General features: G+C 40.6%; 1 protein-coding gene across 4 annotated transcripts in view; it reads right to left on the bottom strand.

Moving 5' to 3' along the window:
- Window positions 1-23,525, bottom strand: part of LOC147015963 (uncharacterized) — a 659,412-nt gene that overhangs the window by 274,966 nt on the left and 360,921 nt on the right. The gene's annotated exons all lie outside the window — the stretch shown is intronic.

Below are 23,525 nucleotides of genomic sequence, written 5' to 3'. Positions count from 1 at the left end.
CGTTATGGGTAAGTTTGTAGACGTTAAGCGCATGCTGGCATACGTCGTAGTACGCTGGCATACGTCATAGTACGCCGAGCTGTTAGACAAATTTTCCATGCTTGAAATTTTCCGACATATGCCAGCGTATGACTCACACGTTCCGCATACGCTGGCATAAGTTTCAGGCACGTTACGCAATCGTTGACACACGTCGACACACGTTACTTGCAAGTTACTCATAAGTCGAAACACATCGAGGTAATGTCGAGCGCACCCGAAACTTATTTCTAACCTATGAGTAACGTGTTTCAGGCACGATACGCGATCGTTGACACACGTCGACCACACGTTACTTGTAAGTTACTCAAAAGTCAAAACACGTTGAGGTAATGTTTAGCGCAGTGGTTCTCAACCTTTTGTAGGCGTGACCCCCCCCCCCCAAAAAAAAAAGAAAAAAGAAAAAGAAAAAAAAGAAAGAAGAGGGATCTTCTTCCTGTTCGCAGAAGAGGGGGAGGGGCATCTCCATTGTGTTGGGATCCCTCCCTATCTATTACATTTTTTGAAGTTTTCCTCAGCATGACGATGATGTTGATAGTTCGATGTCTAGCTTGGTTATGATTAAAATGTTCGAGCGCCAGCGTCCATTTTGAATAGTCGAGCGGCAGCGATTTAAATAGTTTGAGTGGCAGCCTATGAATAGCCTACACCAACTGATTGTCGACGATACTTTGCCGCACACTATGCATACGTTAGGCTATCGTTGGGCATACGTTGTGAACACCGACAACACGCTAAGCATTCATTGGTATAAGTTATCTATAAGTTATCGAAACGTTCTGTGTACGTTACTAATACGTTATGCATTTGTCCAACTCGTTATGAATACGCCAAAAACTGGAAAAAAAACATCAACACTTCAGCGTAGAAAAACATTTTCAAAAAAAAAAATAAAAAAACATGGAGTCTGGAACACTGACGGGTTCCTCCTGTGAAGCCCATTTTTATACACCAATTCCCCGAAACGCTGACAATACGCCATTATACAGTAGCTGTAAGTTAGTAACACGTTCAGTAAGTTCTGTGGTCGTCCGGAAGACGTCAATCAAATTGGTCTACATACGTCAATGTGCGTTGGAGATACGTTACACATGGGTTCAAAGCACGTAACTCATAGGTTAAAAATTAAGTTTCGGGTACGCTAGACATTACCTCGACGTGTTTTGACTTATGAGTAACTTACAAGTAACGTGTGTCGACGTGTGTCAACGATGGCGTAACGTGCCTACAACTTATGCCAGTGTATGCGGAACGTGTGTAATATGCCGAGTACATCGATAAATTTTTAACATGCTGAAAATTTGTCGATGTACTCGGCGTACTACGACGAATGCCAGCGTGCTCTTAACATATACAAAACTTACCCATAACGTATTCAACGTGAGCCAGCGTTTTAGACAATTTTTTTTGTACGTAGGCATATGCTGGCTAAAACGTCAAGGTGTGACAGCGGCTTGACACTTCGATGTCTAGTGCACTTAAAGGCCCGGTCACACCTTGACGTTTTAGCCAACGTATGCCGATTTTTGAATTTTTTTTCTAAAACGCTGGCACACGTTGAATACGTTATGGGTAAGTTTTGATAACATTGAGAGCACGCTGAAAAACACTGCCATACATCGTTGTACGTTGGCTTTAAACGTTGTACTTTTTGGTTGTCCTCAAATTTTTTCATGCTTGAAATTTCACGACTTATGCCGGCGTATGACTCACACGTTCCGCTACGCTGGCCACAAGTTGTATGCACGGTCTGCGATCGTTGACAGACGTCAACACATGCTACTTGTAAGTTAATCATAAGTTGAGACACGCCGAGGTAATGTTTAGCGTACCCGAAACTTATTTCTAACCTATGATTAACGTGTTGTTGGCACGTTACGCGATCGTTGCCACACGTCGACAGACGTTACTTTTAAGTTACTCATAAGCTGAAAGACGTCGGTATAACGGATCGTCCTTGCGTCAGCGTCCACGGCCACGGCCAGGACACTTATTTGCAGCATTCTTCAAATTTTTCTTCGGCATGACGAGGATGTTCACACTTCCATGCCTAGCTTGGCTATGATTCCAATTGTCCATCGGCAGCGTCTATTTAAAATAGTCGAGTTTGAGCGTTTTAACACGTTCAGAAGAAACGCTTCAAATTTCCAAACCCCAGGGTCAAAAAACAAAGGCGAGTGACAGCAATTTAAATCGTTCATTGTAAACAATGAAAATAGCTGAGTGGTACCGTTTAAAAGTCGTTGAGTGTAAAAAAATCCAATTGTTGAGCGCAAGCGTCGACTTTCAATATTGGAGATGCAGCCATTTAAATCGTTGAGTTTATCATTTAAATCGTTAAACGCAAGGACGATCCATCATAACCCACACCCTCCCCCTCACACTCACCTACTACTGCCAACATGAACAAACTACTACTAATACTAATACTAATACTAATACTGATACTGATACTGTTACTGCTGACATGGACATCGACTCAAAAAGGACTCGAAAACACTGTTGGGTTCCCCTTTTATGAACACCATTTTTATATACCAATTCCCAAAACCGCTGGGAACACGTCTTTATATGGCAGTTGTAAGCTAGAAACACGTTAATTTATTTATTTTTGTCGACCGGAAGACGTCATTGGAATACGTCTACATACGTCGATGTGTGTTGGGACTACGTAAAGAATTGGTTCAAAGCACGTCAAACATAAGTTAGAAATAAGTTTCGCGTAAAAAAGACATTACCGCGACGTGTTTCGACTTATGAGGAGCTTTTAAGTAGCCTTTGTGGACGTGTGTAAGCGTCCACATATCGTGTGTAAAACTTATCCCCATCGCATGCGGAACGTGTGTCATACGCCGAGTACGTCGTAAAATTTTGAACATGTTTAAAATTTCTTGACGTACTCTACTTACTATGACGTATGATAGCGTATTTAGCGTTCTACTCACATATACCAAACTTACTCATACCATATTTGACGTGCCCCAACGTTTTAGACACATTTTTCTTAGGTCGGCATACGCTGGCAAGATCGCCAAGGTGTGACCGCGATGTTGACACTTCCATTTCTACGGCAGTTATGATTCGAATCGTTGTGCGTCAGCCTTTTAATAGGCTACGTCACGACATCGTCGGCGATGCGTGCAACGCGCTCTGCCTAAGTTAGACTATCGTTGGGCATCGGTTGTGTAGGCCGACAACAGGTTCAGCATTCGTTGGTATAAGTTATCTATAACACAACGAAACGTTCTGTGTCCGTTACCAATGCGTTATACATAAGACCAAGTCGCTATGAATATGTCCGAATCTTTAAAAAAAACATTAAAAGTTCAACGTAAGCCAGCGTTTTACATACATTTTAATACGTTGCCATCGCTGGCTAAAACGTCAAGGTGTGAACGGGCCTTAAGATTTGAATTGTCGAGCCGCAGCCTTCAAATAGCCTACGCCATGTGATCGTCGGCGATACACTGCCGCGCGCTATGCATAAGTTAGACTTTCGTTGGGCATAGGTTGTGAACACCGACAACACGCTCAGCATTCGTTGGTATAAGTTGTCTATATGTGATTGAAACGTTCTGTGTACGTTACTAATACGTTATGCATACGTCCAACCCATTATGAATACGTCCAAAACTGGAAAAAAACATCAATAGTTCAACGTACGCCAGAGTTTTACATACATTTTGATACCTTGCCATACGCTGGCTAAAACGTCAACGTGTGACAGCGGCTTAAGCAAAATAAGACAGCCCATCATTACATTCAGCCTCAGGCACTATTTATTCTCTTATATTCTAGTGCAGAACCATTTCATATGTCACCTCACCCCTCCTCATGATATTTTCTAACTTCTCTTATTTGGTGAGATTTTGTGCAAAAAAATGTTTGTGCTCACTCCGTGTGCAAAACAATACATCACGCTTGTGAAAGGCTGACCACTGCTGAATCTCCTTCATCAGATATGGAGAAGATAAGCCACTGGGCAGCTGCTTTAACATGACCTTAAAAGCCGGTGAGTCACATGCTCTCACATCATATCATGACAAGAATCGGAATTAAACCATTCAAACCACTTTTGGATAAAGCCACTGGAAGAGGGGCAGTCCCTGGAACTCCTTGGCCTCACTATCTACCATAACCTTTCATGGGAGAATCATATTACTGAGTCACTTCCCAGCACATTCTGGGTACCAGCGATGTCACAACAATGGCACCGCCTTTTTCACCGCACTCAGCGAAGCATTTCCTCAGGGGGAATTTCTTTCTCCCCATGGATGCCAACCGATGGAGATTGTCCATGCTTGTATCCTTTGAAATGCAGAATGTCAAGCAAGGAAGAAGCACATACCATTTTTAAAGTCTTTCGTATGACTTTGCCAGGGTCTTGAACCGCCGACCTCCCAAACTCGGAGCAGACACTCGAACCATTACACAATCGAGTCTGATCAAGAGCCTAGACCCTTGTATATATAAAAACATATTTCCAACAATTAACTTTTATTGTCTTTAAAAATCTACCTTCGGGGCTATTTATAACAAATGCGTTTTATTCCATGTACTGTGTCTCTCACTTTCTCTCTTCTACTATGCAACCAAAAAGGGATCATAATCTTAACCTCCCCTTACTCCTTTCATTCTCTCCAAACATAATTCATTTTTCGAATGGAGAACTCCAAATTTGGAAGAAATCTCAAACGTAGGATGTGTTTTACCACCTGCATCATTGCAATGACCACCACATGTGACTCTTGAGGTGATCAAAATGATGTGACTTGTCAGTGTGTAAAATATGAGAGTATGTAACAATTTGATTTTTAATCTTTTGACAAATTCAAATAGAATTGAGATGGTGAGTTATCAGAACAACTCTTTTCCAAAAAATACTCCATTCCCTCAATTCACAGTTATATATCTGTCAAAAACACAAAAATAAAACTTTATATGCAGATAATGCATGATAAATACCGATTTATCTCCAAGGATAGCAAAATCACCTGGTAAGACATCTCATCAGGGAACAGCAAAGGACTATTGAGAGGAAAATAAAAGTCCAGCAAGTCACATGCTCTCACATCATATCATGACAAGAATCGGAATCAAGCCATCCAAACCACTTCTGGATATAGTCACTGGAAGAGGTGTGCATCCCTGGAACTCCTTGGCCTCATTGCATTCAAAGCAATGTTCTCGATTCTAGAAACGGCTTATTGAGGGAGAAAAGTTTTTCATACTTCCACATCAAAATAAATAAATGAGCTGATTAAGGATTCTACCCATTGGTGCCCTAATGAGTGGAACATCCGGTCGGAGCTTGATAGGTTGGCAGTTTGAACCCAACCCTGGCTGGTGTCATACTCAATGAATTTCACAAATGGTATGTACTGTTTCCTTGCTCGATGCCCAGCATTTTAAAAGGATAGAGAATGGACAAAATCCATTGAGACTGAAACCCCATCGAGCTGGTTTGGGATGAACTGGACAGAAGGGTGAAAGCAAAGCAACCTACAAGTGCAACACATTTGTGGGAACTTCTGCAACAGTGTTGGGAAGAACTTTCTGAACGATATTTGATTTCCATTGTAGAAAGAATGCCACGAGTATGTTCGGCTGTTATATCTGCAAAAGGTGGCTACTTTGATGAGTCAAAAATTTCGATTAAATTTTGTTCAACAAAACGATTCCATGATTTCTTTTTTATCTGCAATTGCTTACTTGATCTATGCTTTAATTTCAGAGTGCATTGAAACATTAAACTGCTTAAATTTCAGTAAAAACTGGAAAAATGGGGGTGTTCTAAAACTTCAGACCGGTGGTGTGTGTGTGTGTGTGTGTGTGTGTGTGTGTGTGTGTGTGTGTGTGTGTGTGTATGTGTGTATGTGTGTATGTGTGTATGTGTGTATGTGTGTATGTGTGTATGTGTGTATGTGTGTATGTGTGTATGTGTGTATGTGTGTATGTGTGTATGTGTGTATGTGTATGTGTGTATGTATGTATATATATATATATATATATATATATATATATATATATATATATATATATATATATATATATATATATATATATATATACACATCCCTTTATTAACTTCCCTGCTCTTCCAGCCAAAGAAAGCTGCATAAAGCAACCAAGAAAAGCTACACAAGGTAAACCCTTTGCTGTTTCAAATCTTACCCATGTTCCTCTGCAGCTGCAGACGTTCATAAGTAGTACATGCATGATAATCCCAATGCAACACATCCCTTCAGCCACCAGACCTGTTTCATCACTTGTTACTGAATCATCAGTGACATCGTAGACAGAAACACACACCATCGAGGCTCTCAAGCACGTACCACGTTCAATGGCAATAGCAGTTAACATATTAATGAAAACAAGATCAAATCACGTCTTTTACTCATAATTGGAGGGAATGACTGATCATCTCTCACCTAATCAATTAACTCAAGTGGCTTGGATAAATTTACCCCTCTGAGTGGCGAGCTCCTGAATTGGAGATTTGAAAAACTCGTGATGATGATGAACATGATATTCAACAGAGTGAAATTAAAAAATATTTACCTGCAAAAAATGGTGCTGTGCGTGAAATATAAAGCCAATATCGAAGAAGACAATGGATTAATATCTTTATGCGACAGTCAAAACAGAGGTGTGGGATGATATAAATTTAAAAAAAATGGAGGTGTGAGTGTGAGATATTTGGAATTATTATGGCATGACGACTGCAAAATTATGCCACGGAAAAAGACAAATTTTGTGTAGTTTCTTTAAAATCGATTTTCGGGATTTTATTATGAGCCCTGCAGTGTTTTTGAAAAGGCGACTCCATGTGATAGCTCATCGGTGTTTACCTTTTTCAATGGCAATTAAAGCCTGATTCTTAAAAGACTGGTAGGGTCATGCTGGATGGGCTAAGATATCCTCTCTCTGCACTCTCGCTATCCCCATGTTTATATTCTACAATTCCTTGAATGCAGTTCAGCCAACAGAACCTTCCTATTTCTCAAGGTTATTATTTCTATGAAGCCACTTATTTTTCAAGGTATTCCCCTGCAACATGCACAGTGAGAGACATGACAGAGGGTAAATAGACCCCATGATTTTTTTTTTAAAGTTATTGATTGAACACTTTAAGTGTATTTGATCCATTTTAATGAATACACTAGTATTTTGGAGACTTGCCATTTGCAGATTTCAATGCTTTTACTCTTTCAGGCATAGCACTAACGAGTTCTGAAATTTTCTCTTGTGGGATTTCTGCCCAGGCTTCATGCAAGTGAGTGAGCAATTCTGCCCGTGATGTTGGTTTCCTGGACGTTTTCTGCACAGCTCCAACCAATAGGGCCCAGAGGTGTTCAATGGGATTCATGTAAGGAGACTGACTTGGCCATGGAAGTCGCTTGATCCCATTTCTGTCATGCCATTCTTTGGTCTTTTTTGCATTGTGGCATGGAGCTCCATCTTCCATGAACATTGTTGCTTTTGACCATCTGACCAGTGGAGAAGACGGGGAGATGTCCATCCTCAAGAATAGAAATGTGTATCGTTGTGTTGATGTTGCCAACACACTCCACAAGCTCTGACCAACGAGTGCTCCAGATTGCTCCCCACACCATCAATGCAAAACCACCCTGTTTGACAGTTGGCTGCAATCGGTTCAAAGAGAACCCTTGACTGGGAAGTCTCTGGACCCATATGTGTCCACTGTCAGAAAATTGAGCAAATTGGGACTCATCTGAACAAACACGACAGTTTGCCAAAACTCCAAGGGTCTGGTGGCCATCTCGTCAGCCCACTTCTTTCTCATTTGAATGTTCGCTGGTCTAAGAAGAGGTTTTCTCTGAGCTGCTCTCCCCTAGTAGCGCATTTGATGAAGGTACCGCACGGCAGTTCTTGTGCTAACTTGGACATCCTCTGCAACATCCGCTGCCTTGCAACGGGGAGTTTTCTCAATGGACCGCTTGACAGCTCAAAGACACCTCTCTGATGGCCCAGATCGACCAGAACGGGAAGCTGTGGATTCCTTGCCTTCGCTGGTGAATTGGAAAATCACCCGATTGACCATAAAAAGCGGAATGCCAAGGTTCTGAGCTATCTGACGCTGGCTGACTCCACCTTGCGAATGACCAACAATTCGTCCTTTTTAAAAATTGCAAAGGTCATGTGCTCCCTGGGTTTGAGGCATAGTTAATTGTCGTAAAAGACCCAGGAACTCGTTTCTGCAAATAAATAGTTGAATATTAGTACAAATCGCTGAGTAAAACTTGCTTTATACAGAGAAAATGAATAAATTTGAGGTTTCTATTTATTTTTGTTGTCATATCTCTGTACACACAACCGGGGTGTATACTCCGGTTAAAATAGGTATGCCATATCCCTGTGTCGTAAGAGGCGACCAGGGTTGCGTCAGGAAGGGCATCTGGCGTAAAACCTCTGCCAAATCAGTATGCGGATCAAAACGGATGATCCGCTGTGGCGACCCCTAACGGGAGCAGCCGAAAGAAGAAGAAGAAGAAGTAAAGATCTCTGTACACACATTCGCCATCATTGTAGTAATGCCTTGATGTCTTCTGCACATGAATAATTGGGCAAGTATTCTGTTGTTTCAGGTATGCTTTGACGTTTTCATTATTCATAAAATGATGTCACCTGGGTTTTCCAGAAGTTGTCAAAGAGATTTAAATCACAAGAGGAAAGGTCTACAGTCTACACTCAATAGGGGGTAATTTAGAACTTCCCAACCCATCTCCTCAAAAGTAGTAATGGGGGAAATTCGTCATGTGAGTGTGACAATGATCATGCTGTAAAGTCAAGCTCTGAGATAACATACCTGGAAGTCATCTGCACATTCCTTATATCCTTATTTGTGTCACTTGATGCGTTTGCCACATTAAAGAAATTCCAAGGAAAATTAAACCATTATGGTCCGAAAACACTTGCAATACGTTTTCCGGGTGGTGGTTGAAGCTTGCCGATTTTTGCTGGAGGGGACCCCAAAATGTCTCCTCTCCATGCAAGCCCGCTTTGATTCTGGCAAGAATTGATGAACACAGATCTCATGAAGTGTCACAATCTTCTTCAATAATTCATCACGCTTCATCTGGATGTGTTCCGTGAGCTATGTTTCAATGGCTACATTAGAAGTTGTCTTTTGATCAAATGTGAGGTTCTTTGATCCCCATCTTGCACTTGCCATATCGTATTTCAAGTGAGAATAAATGATTGTTTTTAGACTTGCAACACTTATGTCCAATTTGTCTGCAATTTAACATGCAGTAATCCAGTGATTCGTCACTACAAGCTGATCAACACATTAAATGTTTGTGTGAGTGGCAGCAGGTGGCTGGATTTGAGAATGGAAGTCACTGTAGTATTGTACCAATTAAATGCAGGACAACATGGAAGATAGGCATCACAATTTTTTTTGAGCATGACGAATTATTTTTACATTACACACACACACACACACACACACACACACACACACACACACACACACACACACACACACACACACACACACACACACACACACACACACACACACACACACACACACACACACACACACACCTTTTACGAAATTGTTTTTTTTCGATATTTCATGGAAATAAACAATGTAGTTATTACAGAAAGCCAATTGTATGATGGAAATTTATTGAAAAAAAAAATAATCGTTGCAACGGCCAAAATGGCTACTTGTTACTTGCTGTTGTTCAGCTCCTCATGTAGTCATACGGAGTTAATAAAAGTGACAACTGTCTGAGTTTGAAAAGAAAAACGTTTTAAAAACCATTAATCAATGAGAAGCTTTTTGATAACATTCCTGATCACTACAAATACATCATTGTTCAAAGCTCGTCAACATTTCACCCTCAGCTTAAGTTTTGCTGCACAGAAGTTGAAATAGTATTAACAGGTTACTTTTTCCAAAACAGGGCTTTTTTATTTCGTTTAAATACACATCAAGCAAGATCCAAACTCCCTGTGAAATATCAATTAGTTTGAGACACTAATTAACACTAGTCAAAGCGCAATAACATTATCAAATTGAATGAGCCGAAATAGAGACAAAGCCTGAAGAGCCTCCTCCACTGGCAATGAATCTCTCGTGTGCAGTAACTCATTTGCATGGAGTGCATCTCATGACGTGCATCGCCATTTATAACCTGAGTGATGCAAAATACGTTGCTGCTTGGATAACTCATGGGAGCGTGATGTGCTGACACAATGCCAGGAAGACCACAAAGGAAATGAAGATGATAAAGAGGTGGGTGGTGGGGGGGGGGGTGTAAAGTCTATATTTGACTTCAAGTTAAGCAGAGAAAAAGAGATTCCACAAACTACAAGCCTATAGGCAAAATTGCCCCAAACGGCTTCAGTGTACGAATTCCATTACAATAAGCAGACACTGACCAAGCTAATTTGCAATGACCAATTGCAAGCACAGCTCGATTAAAGCATTGCAGGTGCAGATTTTGTTGTGAAGGCGTGATAAATTTAAAATAAAATGAGACACCCATAAAAGGAAATCAAACAAATGCAATAAAAGACAGTCAATGAAACTGATCTCCAAAGGAAATAGCACTAGTCAGATGCGAAGTGCCTCATCAGAAATCCTGTAAATGACACCCTCTATGTGAACAAAATGCCAATTTGCTTGTGCGTGCTGGCTGGCTAGCTGGCTGTCAGGGCACAAGACAAACGCAGTGTGGTCATGGAAACAGAACCCCGGGCCGCCTACGCACTGCACGCTGCAAGCCGTACTGAGAGTACAGGCACACACACCGGTGATTGGTGTGCAAGGGTCAGCAATAAGTTAGTGCATGTACAGACATGCCTAAAGTGAAATGCTTTCTCATGATTTAATAGCTATCAGCAAACATATTGTATCATGCATTCTTTCTGTCTCTCCCCCAACCTCGCTTTCAATTTCTAACTTCATCATTGCAGAGAGCTGGAAAATGACTGATTTCCAAAATTGAGGTACAGCAACAAAATTAATTACAGATTAAGTATTTTGCATTCAAACCTGCATCCTTAAAGTTGCTTTCGTAAAATGATCTGGCTATGTACTTCAACATCAGAGTGTTGGATAATATTTGACATATATTGTAACTGTCTTCAGAAAATTGGCCTGAGAGGTTCAAGATGTCTGACCATATTCATAGTACAAGGTTCCCAATGCATGCTCATATTCGGTATGTATTATTTTATTGCTATATTTAATCATGCTTGGGAGCGTAATGGTTAGAATGTCTGCTCTGAGTCTTATTCTGTGGTTTGAACCTTGGTCTGTGGTTTGAATCCCAGCCAAGTCATATCAAAGACAAAAAATGGCATGTGCTGCTTCTTTGCTTAACACTCAGCATTTAAAAGGCAAGATCAACCATAAGTTGGCAATACTAGCTCAGGCTTTTATGGGCCAAATGACCTCCTGCTGTGTTGAAGTTCCTTACAAGGGCAATATTATTATATTATACATGCAACAAAACACTGTCATACAATTTTGCGCAGCCATCTGTCAGCATCATCAGCTGAATGCCAAAAACTTAGTCTTTGACCCACCACATAACATAACATAATCTGAGATATTGTTGATGGCTCAAATTTCAGTGCCATGGGAATGCAACAAAAGTTATCGACTGGGAAGAGTGTTAATGAGAAAAAGTGACAACGCTGACTCGAATCATGCAGGAAAAATCTAAATCATGCCATGAAACGACTGGATTAAAATTATTATTACAAAATAAAATTAGGACGACACTCGGTAGAGCACATACCTCCGCCTGGTTAAGCAGTTTACACTTTGTATCACACAATAGGCCGGATCTGCATCTGGACCTGAACCAAAATCGAATCAGCCGCTTGTTCTTGTTCACCTGACTAACAAAATCATCCTCTGAGTTTTGTCATAACTCGTCCATGACTTTTTGAAATATTTTGCTAAATATTGTTTTTGGCCCTATATCTCAATGATGAAGAATCACTTTAGAAATTAAAAAAAAACTCTTGTATCTGCATATGGATTTTCACCAAAATCGAATCAACTTATCCTTGTCGCACACCCAACTTGTCCACCAAGTTTCGTCCAAATCCTTCCAAAACTTTTTGAAATATCCTGTTCACAGACAACCGGATGAACAGACAGGGATGAAAACATAACCTCCGTCCACCCGCGGTGGTGGAGGAAACTAGAGTGAAGTCGATGGCGTGCCATCCCAAATCCCCACACTTCCCACCTCGAGCAATGTTGAAAAATGGCAAAAAGTTCCATCAGGAATGACGCAATATCAAATTGTGAGTTTTAATACAAACTGTTACATATTTCATGCATCCCCAAATGTTTATTACATTTACAAAATTTCATTTACAAAATGTTTAAAATTGTGACCGTAGTTACATCTTTCGGAACAGTATTTGATCTTTTTCACCGCCACCCAAAAGCTCCGGGAAGCGGGGCCAAAATGATACTGCTCTTGTACCTTCTTGTCATGTGATTATCATAACTACTAAGTTTGGTGAGTTCCACCCAACCGCTTAGGCGGAGATAGTGTGACGCATGGACAGACGGAGCCGATTCCAATATCCCCACGTTGTTTTTTTTTCAAAAAAAAACGTGGGGGATAACTAGTATACAGTATATTATTAACAACTGAAACTGCAAATAAAAACATAGTCCATCTATTCATTTTACAGATGATTCACCTCGTGAAATTCCCTCGGCTCCCCAAAAATTAAACAAACAGAGAAGTGACAAATTATTTGAAATTTTTTTTTATCAATCCCACAAAGTTAAATATTCATGAAGATTATTTTCAACTGGCACATACCCTCCTTTCTCATCCCACCCACTCCGACCAATCATCTTCCTTATCTTCACTTTCTTTTTAATCAAGCACCCCTCCTCCCCCGCTCCCCTCCTTTCCCCCATTTGTAAATAATGAATTGACTGCCTACAAAGACAATGGAAGGATTAAAGAATGAAAAAGAGATGAATTGAACAAAGTCAAGAGTTTGAGATTATTCATTTTCAGAGCAATGAACTTTTTTTTTATTCCAATCAACTTTTTATACTTTAAAGTTAGCGAAAGTTTAAATTAACGTTTGCTCATGGATTTGACAATTGTTACGCCACTCATCTGATAGAAACAATGAGGTGAAGAAATGAAGGATACAACAGCAAAAAGACTTGGGGGGAAAAGGGATTGCTTGATACTGTATATCTGTTTTTTTATTTTCTTTCACCTTTTTTACTCTCTATTCCTCTCTTTCTGTATCTATCTCTCTAAGGAGAAGTGAATTCTTGCAGAAATTTTTCTGTAAGGCTCGCTTGGTTGTGCCTGGATGGGTTCGAGGGTAGTGGAGTAGCGGCTGAAACCTGAATCCTATCCAAGTTCCTCCTGATGACTCCATCTTTGCTCTTTACTTTTTTGGGTCCCCCCTGATGACTCCAATACAGTATTTGGTCTTCCGTTTGATTAAGGTGAATTAAAATGAGAAGAAGGTTATTATTTATTTATCTAAGTGGTTTGGATTTACCAAGTTGAACAAATTTGTACAAACTGCAACATACTTTATGTTAGAAAGCATGTATGAAACTTGGCTACAGGCTATTCGTTGAAAAAATAATGATGCGGAGAGGGGTCATGCGTATGTGCACGACCATGCGGACGGTGGTTTATTAATATCCTTCAAATTCTTCTTTAACGGCCACAATTATTCCCACAATATTGTGGGGTTGGCTGGGGGAAGCTTAGTCCAAGTCTTTCACAAACCGGCTGACCAGGCCTGACGTTCGATTAAGGTCAAGGCAGGAATTTGTAATTTGTTCAGGATTCCACCGATAGCTCACCTTCGGTACTCTTCATAAAGGATACCATGGAATCTCTGAAGTCCAGCAACTAATGCTGGCAGATGGGACGCCCAGTTTAACATCCATCCGATGAATGACACACATATTGATGAATCACCTTGCCTGTGAAACACCAGCATGACAGTTTATAGCTGGGTCAGAATTCAAACCCAGGATAGATTAGACAGCTTGTAGGAGACTGTGCATAGCTCTAAGCAATCCTGCCAGCCTCGATGTTAATATTATTATTATTATTATTATTATTATTATTATTATTATGCCGTTATCATTGGCGGAATTGAGAATACCCGCTCCCTATGGGAGTGGCTGGGCGACTGAGAGAGGAGGGATGGTGGTGGAGGTGTGTCTTGTGGACTATGAGGATGGCAGTGATTCGTGTGGATCATGCAGATGGCGGTGCATTAATATTCTTCTTCTTCTTCTTCTTCTTCTTCTTCTTCTTCTTCTTCTTCTTCTTCTTCTTCTTCTTCTTCTCCTTTATGCACAATTATTCACACATCTTGTCAGGTTGGCCGTGGGAAGCTTGGCTCAAGTCTTTCACGAACCAGCTGTCCAGGCCTCACGTTTGAATAAGGTTAGAGCAGGAATTTGGAACTCGTTTATAACTCAACTACTCTTCGCGAAGGACACCGTGGGATCTTTAACGTTCATCAACTTATACCGGCAGACGGGACGCTCAGTTTAACATCCATCCGAGGGATGGCACACATTGATGAATCACCTTGCCTGTGAAACCAGGATGACATTTTATAGCTGGGTCGGGATTCGAACCCAGGCCGGACAGCTTAGAGGTGAGTGTGTGTTACGAATGGGGTTAATCGTCGAATAAAGGTCACAATATGGCCATGAGAGTGTCAGGAGCAATATTGCACATCACACTTAAAGCCATGGATGGGAGAAATGACAGAGTAGGCCCCAAGATACATGTTATAAACAATCCATACACAGGCCACAAAATCTTATGGCTTGAAAAAAAAACAACAAACCGGACAGGCAATGGGATACATCATTCATGAATAAAGACTCATTTGAGCACCTTAACTGGAGGTCTAGCAAGTTGAGACGTCTAACAAGAGCTCGAATGTGTACTCTGAATTTCTAAAGTCAAAAGGAACAGAGAAATTGGATGAAAGACATGTTTCTCAAGGTATTTCCGTGCTACATGTGCATATGTCCCAATAATTGCGGTGGCGCCTTGATGTCATATGTATAGAAATACTTGGAGCCTTACAAGGCATGTGCTTTGACAACTTCATCAATCGTAAACCTAATGTCATCCAGGTGTTATTTATGTGGTCCAAAGAGATGAAATGGCCTAAAGGTACCAAGCTTGGACAGTATGGGGATGTATTCCAAAGCGGTGACAAAAGTCTGTGCTGTATTTCTGATGATTCAGAAATTCCAAAGTCTTATCCGCTCGAGCAGTAGTGCTCATATGTTCTGTAGGACGTGTCGCATTATCGAGTAGTAAAGTCAAATCGTGAGACAGAATATCAAGCCATTGTATACATAATACCTGCCTGACTTCATTGTGGAACAGGTAAGATGCATTCAAGATTTTCCATTGTTCAAGAGATTCAGGAAGAATTAGACCGCAACAAGGTCCCCAAACACTATTGCCATCAGCTTACCAGCTGATGGTTGAACTCGATGGCGTTTCGCTTTGAATATGGTGTGAAACGATTGACCCAAGACTCATCACGCATGACAATGTTCGTCAATAAACAATCTCCCTCCCTCTGCATCGGCCACACAAGATGCCTTTCGATAAAACGTGAGGCCCTTTGGTCCCCACTTTGCAGTCACTGGGTGAATTTCAAGTGAGAATGACGATTTCCACATTTCCAATACTGACAGCCAATTGTTCCGTATTGTCACATCGAGTAATCCTGTGATTGTCTAAAATCGGTTGTTCAATACATTTAATGTTTTCTTGAGTGAAAGTAGTTGGTTGCATGTGCGAATGCTCCGGATCGCTCACCAATTCATGACCTTTTATGAACTCACCGCACCATTTTGAACAAAACTAACCGAAAGACGTGGATCACCAAACTTGGCAGAAAGTTCCTATTTAATTTCCACTGGTTCGATGTTGTCCTTCACTAGGAATTTTGCATTCACCTCTGTTCGACAGCACGTGTGACTATGTTGGCCGCCTTGGCTTCACACAGAATGCTTTGACCAACATTGATGTGATTCCCTGTATCAGTTGATGAGGGTACACGATATCATTGAACAAAAATTCAGCATTGAACTATTATACTTACATATTCTACAATTAAAAAAAAAACTACATCAACTTTAGATCACATCCATAAAATTAACTTGTGAGAATATTGATGTGTGCAAATGAACAACTTGCAGATGCAGAGTAGAGTCAGAGCCAGGAATGGATAAAAAGTCAATGGTGAAGGAGAGGAGGGGAGATAATGTGAGAGTAAATTCTGGAGTAGGAAGAAAAAGCACGCCCCATTGATGCTGAAAGATGGCCTAGATACGTGCCAGGTGTAACAGTTGTGTTAGATCTACCAGACTTGTCTGGTTTGAAATTAGATTCAAGGGGCATTTTGGTTTTATTGGTCATTGACTGAATGCCAATGACAAAGTCCATCCATGGCTTTGGGTGCTTAATGCCCACAGTGCTGACAGTAAAACCCATAAACATCCCATATGAGAGATGGTGTGCTCTATAATGCGGCACACAGCTGGCAGTTTGTCAAATTCAATTAAATCAGAATCAAACACAGGAGTAGACAACTTCAAGGGTTAGACAATACCAATGAGATATTGTTAGTGCGTTTCATGATGAACTACAACATAAGATGTGGATATAAACATATGAATGATATTTAAACGATTATAATGAACTATACAAAAGTGACAGTGCATGAATTTAATGGGTGCATTATGAGGTTTCTGATCTTTAAAAAAAGAAAGAAAATTCTTTAATATAAATGGATGAGGTGTGTGTGTGTGTGTGTGTGTGTGTGTGTGTCTGTGTGTCTGTGTGTCTGTGTGTCTGTGTGTCTGTGTGTCTGTGTGTCTGTGTGTCTGTGTGTCTGTGTGTCTGTGTCTGTGTGTGTGTGTGTCTGTGTGTGTGTCTGTGTGTGTGTCTGTGTCTGTGTCTGTGTCTGTGTCTGTGTCTGTGTCTGTGTCTGTGTCTGTGTCTGTGTCTGTGTCTGTGTCTGTGTCTGTGTCTGTGTCTGTGTCTGTGTGTGTGTGTGTGTGTGTGTGTGTGTGTGTGTGTGTGTGTGTATGTGTGTGAGGCATGTGTTTTGTAGTTCTACTGGAGCTTTCAAATGTGGAGTGTGATCCACCAAAGTAATCGTCATGATCTCCTCAGTTGATTAGGCTAATTGACTACAAAAAATCCAGAAGAATTTCCATGTTTTCAACGCGTGCCATGTTAAGGTGTTTCGAGCAGCTTAATAGGTCCTTCCACAGCATGGCATAAACATGGCATACAAAATACACAACAAAAAATAATGATAACATTGTAACAAAGCATATATTAATTAATACTAATGATATTACGAACAATAATAATAGTATAGTATCATTTGGCAATCATAATAATAATAACAAACGTATAATATCCGCCCTGGTTTAATCACATCTGGACTTGGTGAAAAGCCAAGCTAACACTCAAGCAGTACAGCAGGCAGGTATCCAACAAGGCCGTGAAGACCAATGAAAATTTGGTGCAATGGACCGATGGGTCCACTGGTGTACAAAATGTAGGACCATGGAAGGGTGAGGAGACATGATAAAATGGCGTAATGCCTGCAGTGGGGCCACAGCTCGAAACAAGCAATGGAATGAATGAACTGGAAAAGAGAAGAAAGAGGAGAGAGGAAACGGAGTAACCTGCAAGTAAAAGGGTTAGTTTAAGCAGGGTTAATGGGGGTAGAAAATATCATGGGCTTGGGGTGAGGAATGATATGAGATAGTGGTAAGCTGCTTACTTGAAGCCCTGGATGAGAGAATGCAAGTTAACTGTCTTTGGATGGCAGTTTGACAAACATTGGAAATGTGGAACAAAAGAGTAGAGATGTGCAAAAACATTGGATTTTGGGAGTGAACTAGGAGGGGGTTAATGGAAGAATGTGTGCATGCTCGTGGAGCTGGGGAGGGTCAGCGGACCAAGAGAGCAGAGGGAGAAAGACTAGAAGAGAGAGAGAGAGGCGGTAAAAAACACAGAGGCTACTGACCTGTCTGTGCTGTGAAAGTAACAGACCTCGTGCTTCGTCCTCACAATCCGGGAGATATGTTGAATGTTGAAGGGTGACATTTCAATGTGGAAGCAGTCAAATGTGGTAATTACGGGACTGAGTGTGATTTCAGGATGGAATTGGGAATTTGTGCCAGGTTATGAGCACACTGCAGCACAATCTTGCATCATATATAAAATATGCCTGGTGTCGGCTTAATGGTTTGGGTGATGGGCTTGTGATCCTAGGATCCTGAGTTCAAATCCTACTCAGCATTGCAATTAATACCAGGTGGGGTTGACTCTGCCTGTCATCCTTCTGAGGTCAGCAAAATGAGTGCCAGCTTGCTGCTATCCTGTGTCAGAGTCGTGACCCGTCCAGGATTGTACCCACTAGCCAAGGAGACTGCTTCGGTAGCACCAACGCTCTGCACAGAGTATGGTCCCAATGGATGGATGGATATATAAAATAATATGAACCATTGTCACTTTTTGATAAAAAAGTAGAACGTTTTGCTCTATGGGCAGTCAGCAACCCTGAAACACCAAACTACATTAATTTCCAGATGAATTGGGTCACAATCAATGTTGATACAAGATTTTTTTCTGTTGATGCAACATAAAAATACTTGAAATGTATTTGATGTGCTCATATAACAATATGGATAAGCTTTTTTTTTTTAATTGGCAATTTGAAAAAGGAAAAGCAACAAAAGATTAATCACCACGTGAGAAAGACAAGGTTAGAAACAAAATGCAAAATTCAAAAACTAGTAATTACGACATCTGATGACGAACATTTTTTCATATTTTATCCTTAAGGAAAAACAACAAATGAAACTCGTGAATTTCCCAGTACTATTTCTATAGAGGGCTCCACATCTTGCCTTTGTGGATCCACTATTGGCTCTGAAATGTCACAATCCCCCACTGCAAATGAGGGGCTCACGATACATGACACGGCGACCTCCACGGAAATTCCTGGGAAATTCACTAAAGTTGCCCTTGCTACTTTAAGGTCACGTAGCAGGTATTTTCGGGATCTTGTTTGTTCTGTTCAAGGATATTGATGATCTATGTATTATGAAACAAAATTCCGGTAAAAGGGGTGGATCGAGCAAGTAACAACACAACACCAAAGCATGCTCTTTTTCACTCTGTCAACCAAACTCCGGCACAACTTGCATTTTGCGGCTTGCAAGTGGAGAAGACGTCAGTCAAGAAAGTCGGTCCAGAATTACGCAGCGACTCCTTCCACATCCATGCATAATATTGAGATTAGAATATCGAAGTACGTATTTATCACTTGTCTAGTTCCTCACTGCCATTTTAATTTTGAGATTTCGGGTGATCAATTTGAATTGGAAAAGATAACATATCGATGTGTTGATCAATTACGCTGCAGAAACACTGCTTGTAATAGCAGGATACTTTATGACACATGGAGGAATTTGGAAATAATTTGAAAGGACATTTGTTCTGTTAGGATTACAATCCATTCTACATTCTAGCTCCTCCATGAGCCTCGGCTTTGTCTCCAAAAAAAAACAAACCAAACACTGGGTACTTTTTGTATGTGTGAAATGAACGAACTGCAAAAGGACCCCAAGAATATCCTCTCGAGCTGTGATATCGTAATCGCCCATGTGTGTAGGAAGAATGGCATCACAGTTAAAATTGTGTCATCAATGCTGCAAAGTTATTTCAAGCTGGAATTGTTAAGGTTGAGTTTTAGCAAAGTGATACGACAAGTTAACGATGTTTTTATTGCTTTGTCTTCTCTGAAAAGTTCATATTCAAAGAATGCTGATGGCTTCCTCCTGCCTTTATAACATTGCTTATTTGAGCTACGTGCATATCACGAGAGTAAAACATACTCAGAGAGCCTCGTTACCCCCATGCACGTGAAGCGAAAAGCGAGGTGAAGCAATCGGTTAATGTCTGTCTGTCCATCCTTGTGATCATCAGTTTATGATCAAGAAACGATGTATTTAAATTGAATCTTTTATTTTGAGAGCAATCGGGACATGAATAAAAACAACTGCCCTTCTACAGTACCTTGGCCTTGAATTCGTCCCAATCACACACACGCAGAGACGCGTGAGATAATATTTTTGTACTGTCTCCCTGTCTGGCAATCAAACAAAATTGAAAATCATTTCAGACAAGAAACTTACTGTTTTTTTGAGGATGTTATAAAGGACACAAACAACAGGCACAGATATCGAATGCAACGTGTTAGATATGGTGATGTATTTGACACTGGGTAAAAAGGTGGTATAACCCGGATTTAATTTATTTATACGCCTTTCAATCTCTTTAAACCTTTATTTAAATGGAATTATATACTTGAACAAAATAGAACACAAATCACTGATACAATACTTCCAAGAACCTCCAGATTTGCAGTACTTGGATATGATCTATGGGGTGGTGTATGTAAGAGGAGCTTACAAGTGCAGCCCCTATGAAATGAGCACAACATGTGAGAGAGTGCAGTATTGGGGTGAAGAAGATGCCATGGATATGGTTATGTCGGCTGCTGATTGACACTGCATTATATGGTGATCATTAAAGCCTTCATCAAATAAACTGCGACTCAATGTCGTCTTATTACAGTGTTTAACAGTGGTTTGTGTATAAGAATGCTTTGGTAGCGCTAGGTACCTATCTAATTCCAATGTGTCTAGGTACCTAATTAATTCCAATGTGTCTAGGTACCTATCTAATTCCAATGTGTCAAGGTACCTAATTAATTCCAATGTGTCTAGGTACCTATCTAATTCCAATTTAAACCTATCTATTCTTTCTGCTGCCATTATGCCTCTCCACGGAGACCATTCCACACATTAACTTCTCTTTGACTGAAAGATCCCATCCTTATTACTGTCCAAACTCTCCTCTTATTTACTTTCAGGCTATGGTCCCTCACCCTAACACTGTCTATTCTGAAATGTTGTATGCTAGCCAAATTTTAAAGTCCTCTCTTGACAGAATCATGCAGTCTGCGTTTTGGCAACACACTGTGATAGAGTAGCAACTTAACGTAGAGAAAATTCACAACTCTGTAAACATTCATAACGAGACGTGGACAACCCAAAGTCCCTCGGAGAGGTTAGACAGTAACAACGATGATAACAATAACAACAGCAGAAGCAGCAGATCTCCGATAATAAATGTTATAATATAATAAATGGACTGTTACTACAGCAGGACCCTGAATATATGGTATTGTTCACCAGTTTGCTATTCCAATCCGAGCAAATCCCCTATAAAAGGGGGAATTACCCCACCCCCCCCAACCAAAAATTGAAACTTTGCACAGGTGCATCCTTTCCTATATAGTATCCAGCTAGTATTGCACATTCTGCACAGCAATGGGTGGGTTTCCTGGTCCAATACATTAAGTTGTGTTTTTGGCTCTGAAATTAAAAAAATTGACTCCCCCCACTCCACCCCCACCCCCATCCCCCCCCAGACATAATTTCACAATGACCTTGTAATTAATGTAAGAGTACACTGATGTGTCCTTGTAGAACAAACTAACATATTCATAACCTCCTCCATGCGGTTCAAGCTCATATGCACACTCATGTTGCATCAAAATAATATGTATTTCGAGGAGGCATTTTATTGTTGTTGTTTTTCTGGTTATAAATTAGCCAAAAGGTCATCCGAGTATGACAATGGATGCCACATTTGGTAAAGTGATTTGACACGAATATATATATATATATATATATATATATATATATATATATATATATATATATATATATATATATATATATATATATATATATATATATATATATATATATAGCTTTTCGCGTGGGTTGATGCCATTTTGGGAGTTCCTCTGAAATTCAGGCCAATCTATGTTGATACACCACAAGGAAAATGTGACAAAAAACCCCAAAATTAAAGTAACAATAGCTAAAGTTATACTAAAGTAAGTTGGTGTCGCACTTGGGACCACATATTTATAACATACTGGGAGAGGTGGGGAAGGAGGGGAGGCGATGGGGCAGGATGGGGAGGGGAGGTGGAACAGGAGGGGGAGGGAGGTGGGGTAGGAGGGGAGGAGGTGGCACAGGAGGGAGGAACGTGGGACAGGAGGGAGGGACGTGGGACAGGAGGGAGGGACGTGGGACAGGAGGGAGGGAGGTCGGGCGGTCAAACATTGGCAATTGTGCATCCCGTGGCCAAAACAATTAAGAAGTGACAAGTTTAAATTAAATACCTAAAACAAGAAATTACACACTCTACTCTGTTTTCAGTTGGTGTTAGTGAAGTTTACCTTTCAAGATTGAATCCCATCCAATAGCTATACTGAAACATGTGTCTCTAGGTTGAGCTACAATTGCAAAAGATGAGAGAATTCCAAATAACAACACCATCATCATCAACCTGCATCATCTCCACTGCTTATGATGTGAGATCCTCAACTAATATCATTTCATTACCAAACACATGTTCAATGTCCCTTAATCATAATTCTGCTCACATGATAACCCTCCTCGCAATGGGAAATGTTTTAGAGTTTCGACTGGCATTATATTTAGGCTGACATTATTTGTTCACTCAAAAACATTTAATCTTGAATTGTTCACACTCAAAAGCAATTCAATTAATTCTAAGTCGAAATAAAACTACATCAAAAATGGTTTACTTAGAGCTGGCAGGATATCTGAAAGGTATGTGCACTCCCCATTGAGTTGTCTAGCCTGGGTTTGAATCTCGACCAAACGATAAACTCTCAACCTGGTGTTTCACTACAACGCGATACATCAGTGTGTGCGCCGTCCATCGAAGGACGTTGAACCGGAGGACCCGTCTGCCAGCAACACATGTTGGTGGGAATGATAAAGATGCCACGGAGTGTTTCACAAAGAGTAGGTGAGTTATCATTGGCACTCTGAACAAACGACAAATTCCTGCCAGCTTCAGTTTAACATCAGGCAGAGCCAGCCGGATCATGAAAGAATTTGGCCAAAAACGTTACCGTGCCGGCCCCACAAGAGGTGGGAATAATTGTGGCTGTTAAAGAAGTAATAGTCATAGTAGCTTAAAAGTGCAGATGAATTTATGTTGTGAGTGTGAGAAGAGCTTTAAACTCAGTAAGTACTGTACAAAATTATCATCACTCTTGTTTGTCTGTCTGTCTGTTTGTTTGTTTGTTTGTCTGTTTGTCAGCAGGATATCTCGAAAAGTCGTTCACGGATTCGGATGAAACTTGGTGGACAGGATGGGTATGTGACAAGGATGAATTGCTTCGATTTTGGTGAGGATCCCAATCCGGATCTGGATATGAGATTTTAAAAGTCATTCTTCAGCATTGAGAGAGAGAGGGCCAAAAACGATATCTACTGCAGCATGATATCTCAAAACATTGTGGAT

This window comes from Eptatretus burgeri, chromosome 12, assembly GCF_056783735.1.
Source record: "Eptatretus burgeri isolate ZD-2024b chromosome 12, Ebu_testis_v1, whole genome shotgun sequence".
Classification (NCBI taxonomy): Eukaryota; Metazoa; Chordata; class Myxini; order Myxiniformes; family Myxinidae; genus Eptatretus; species Eptatretus burgeri.
The sequence above is the reverse complement of the archived record's forward strand: the minus strand, read 5'-3'. Positions and strand labels throughout refer to the sequence as shown.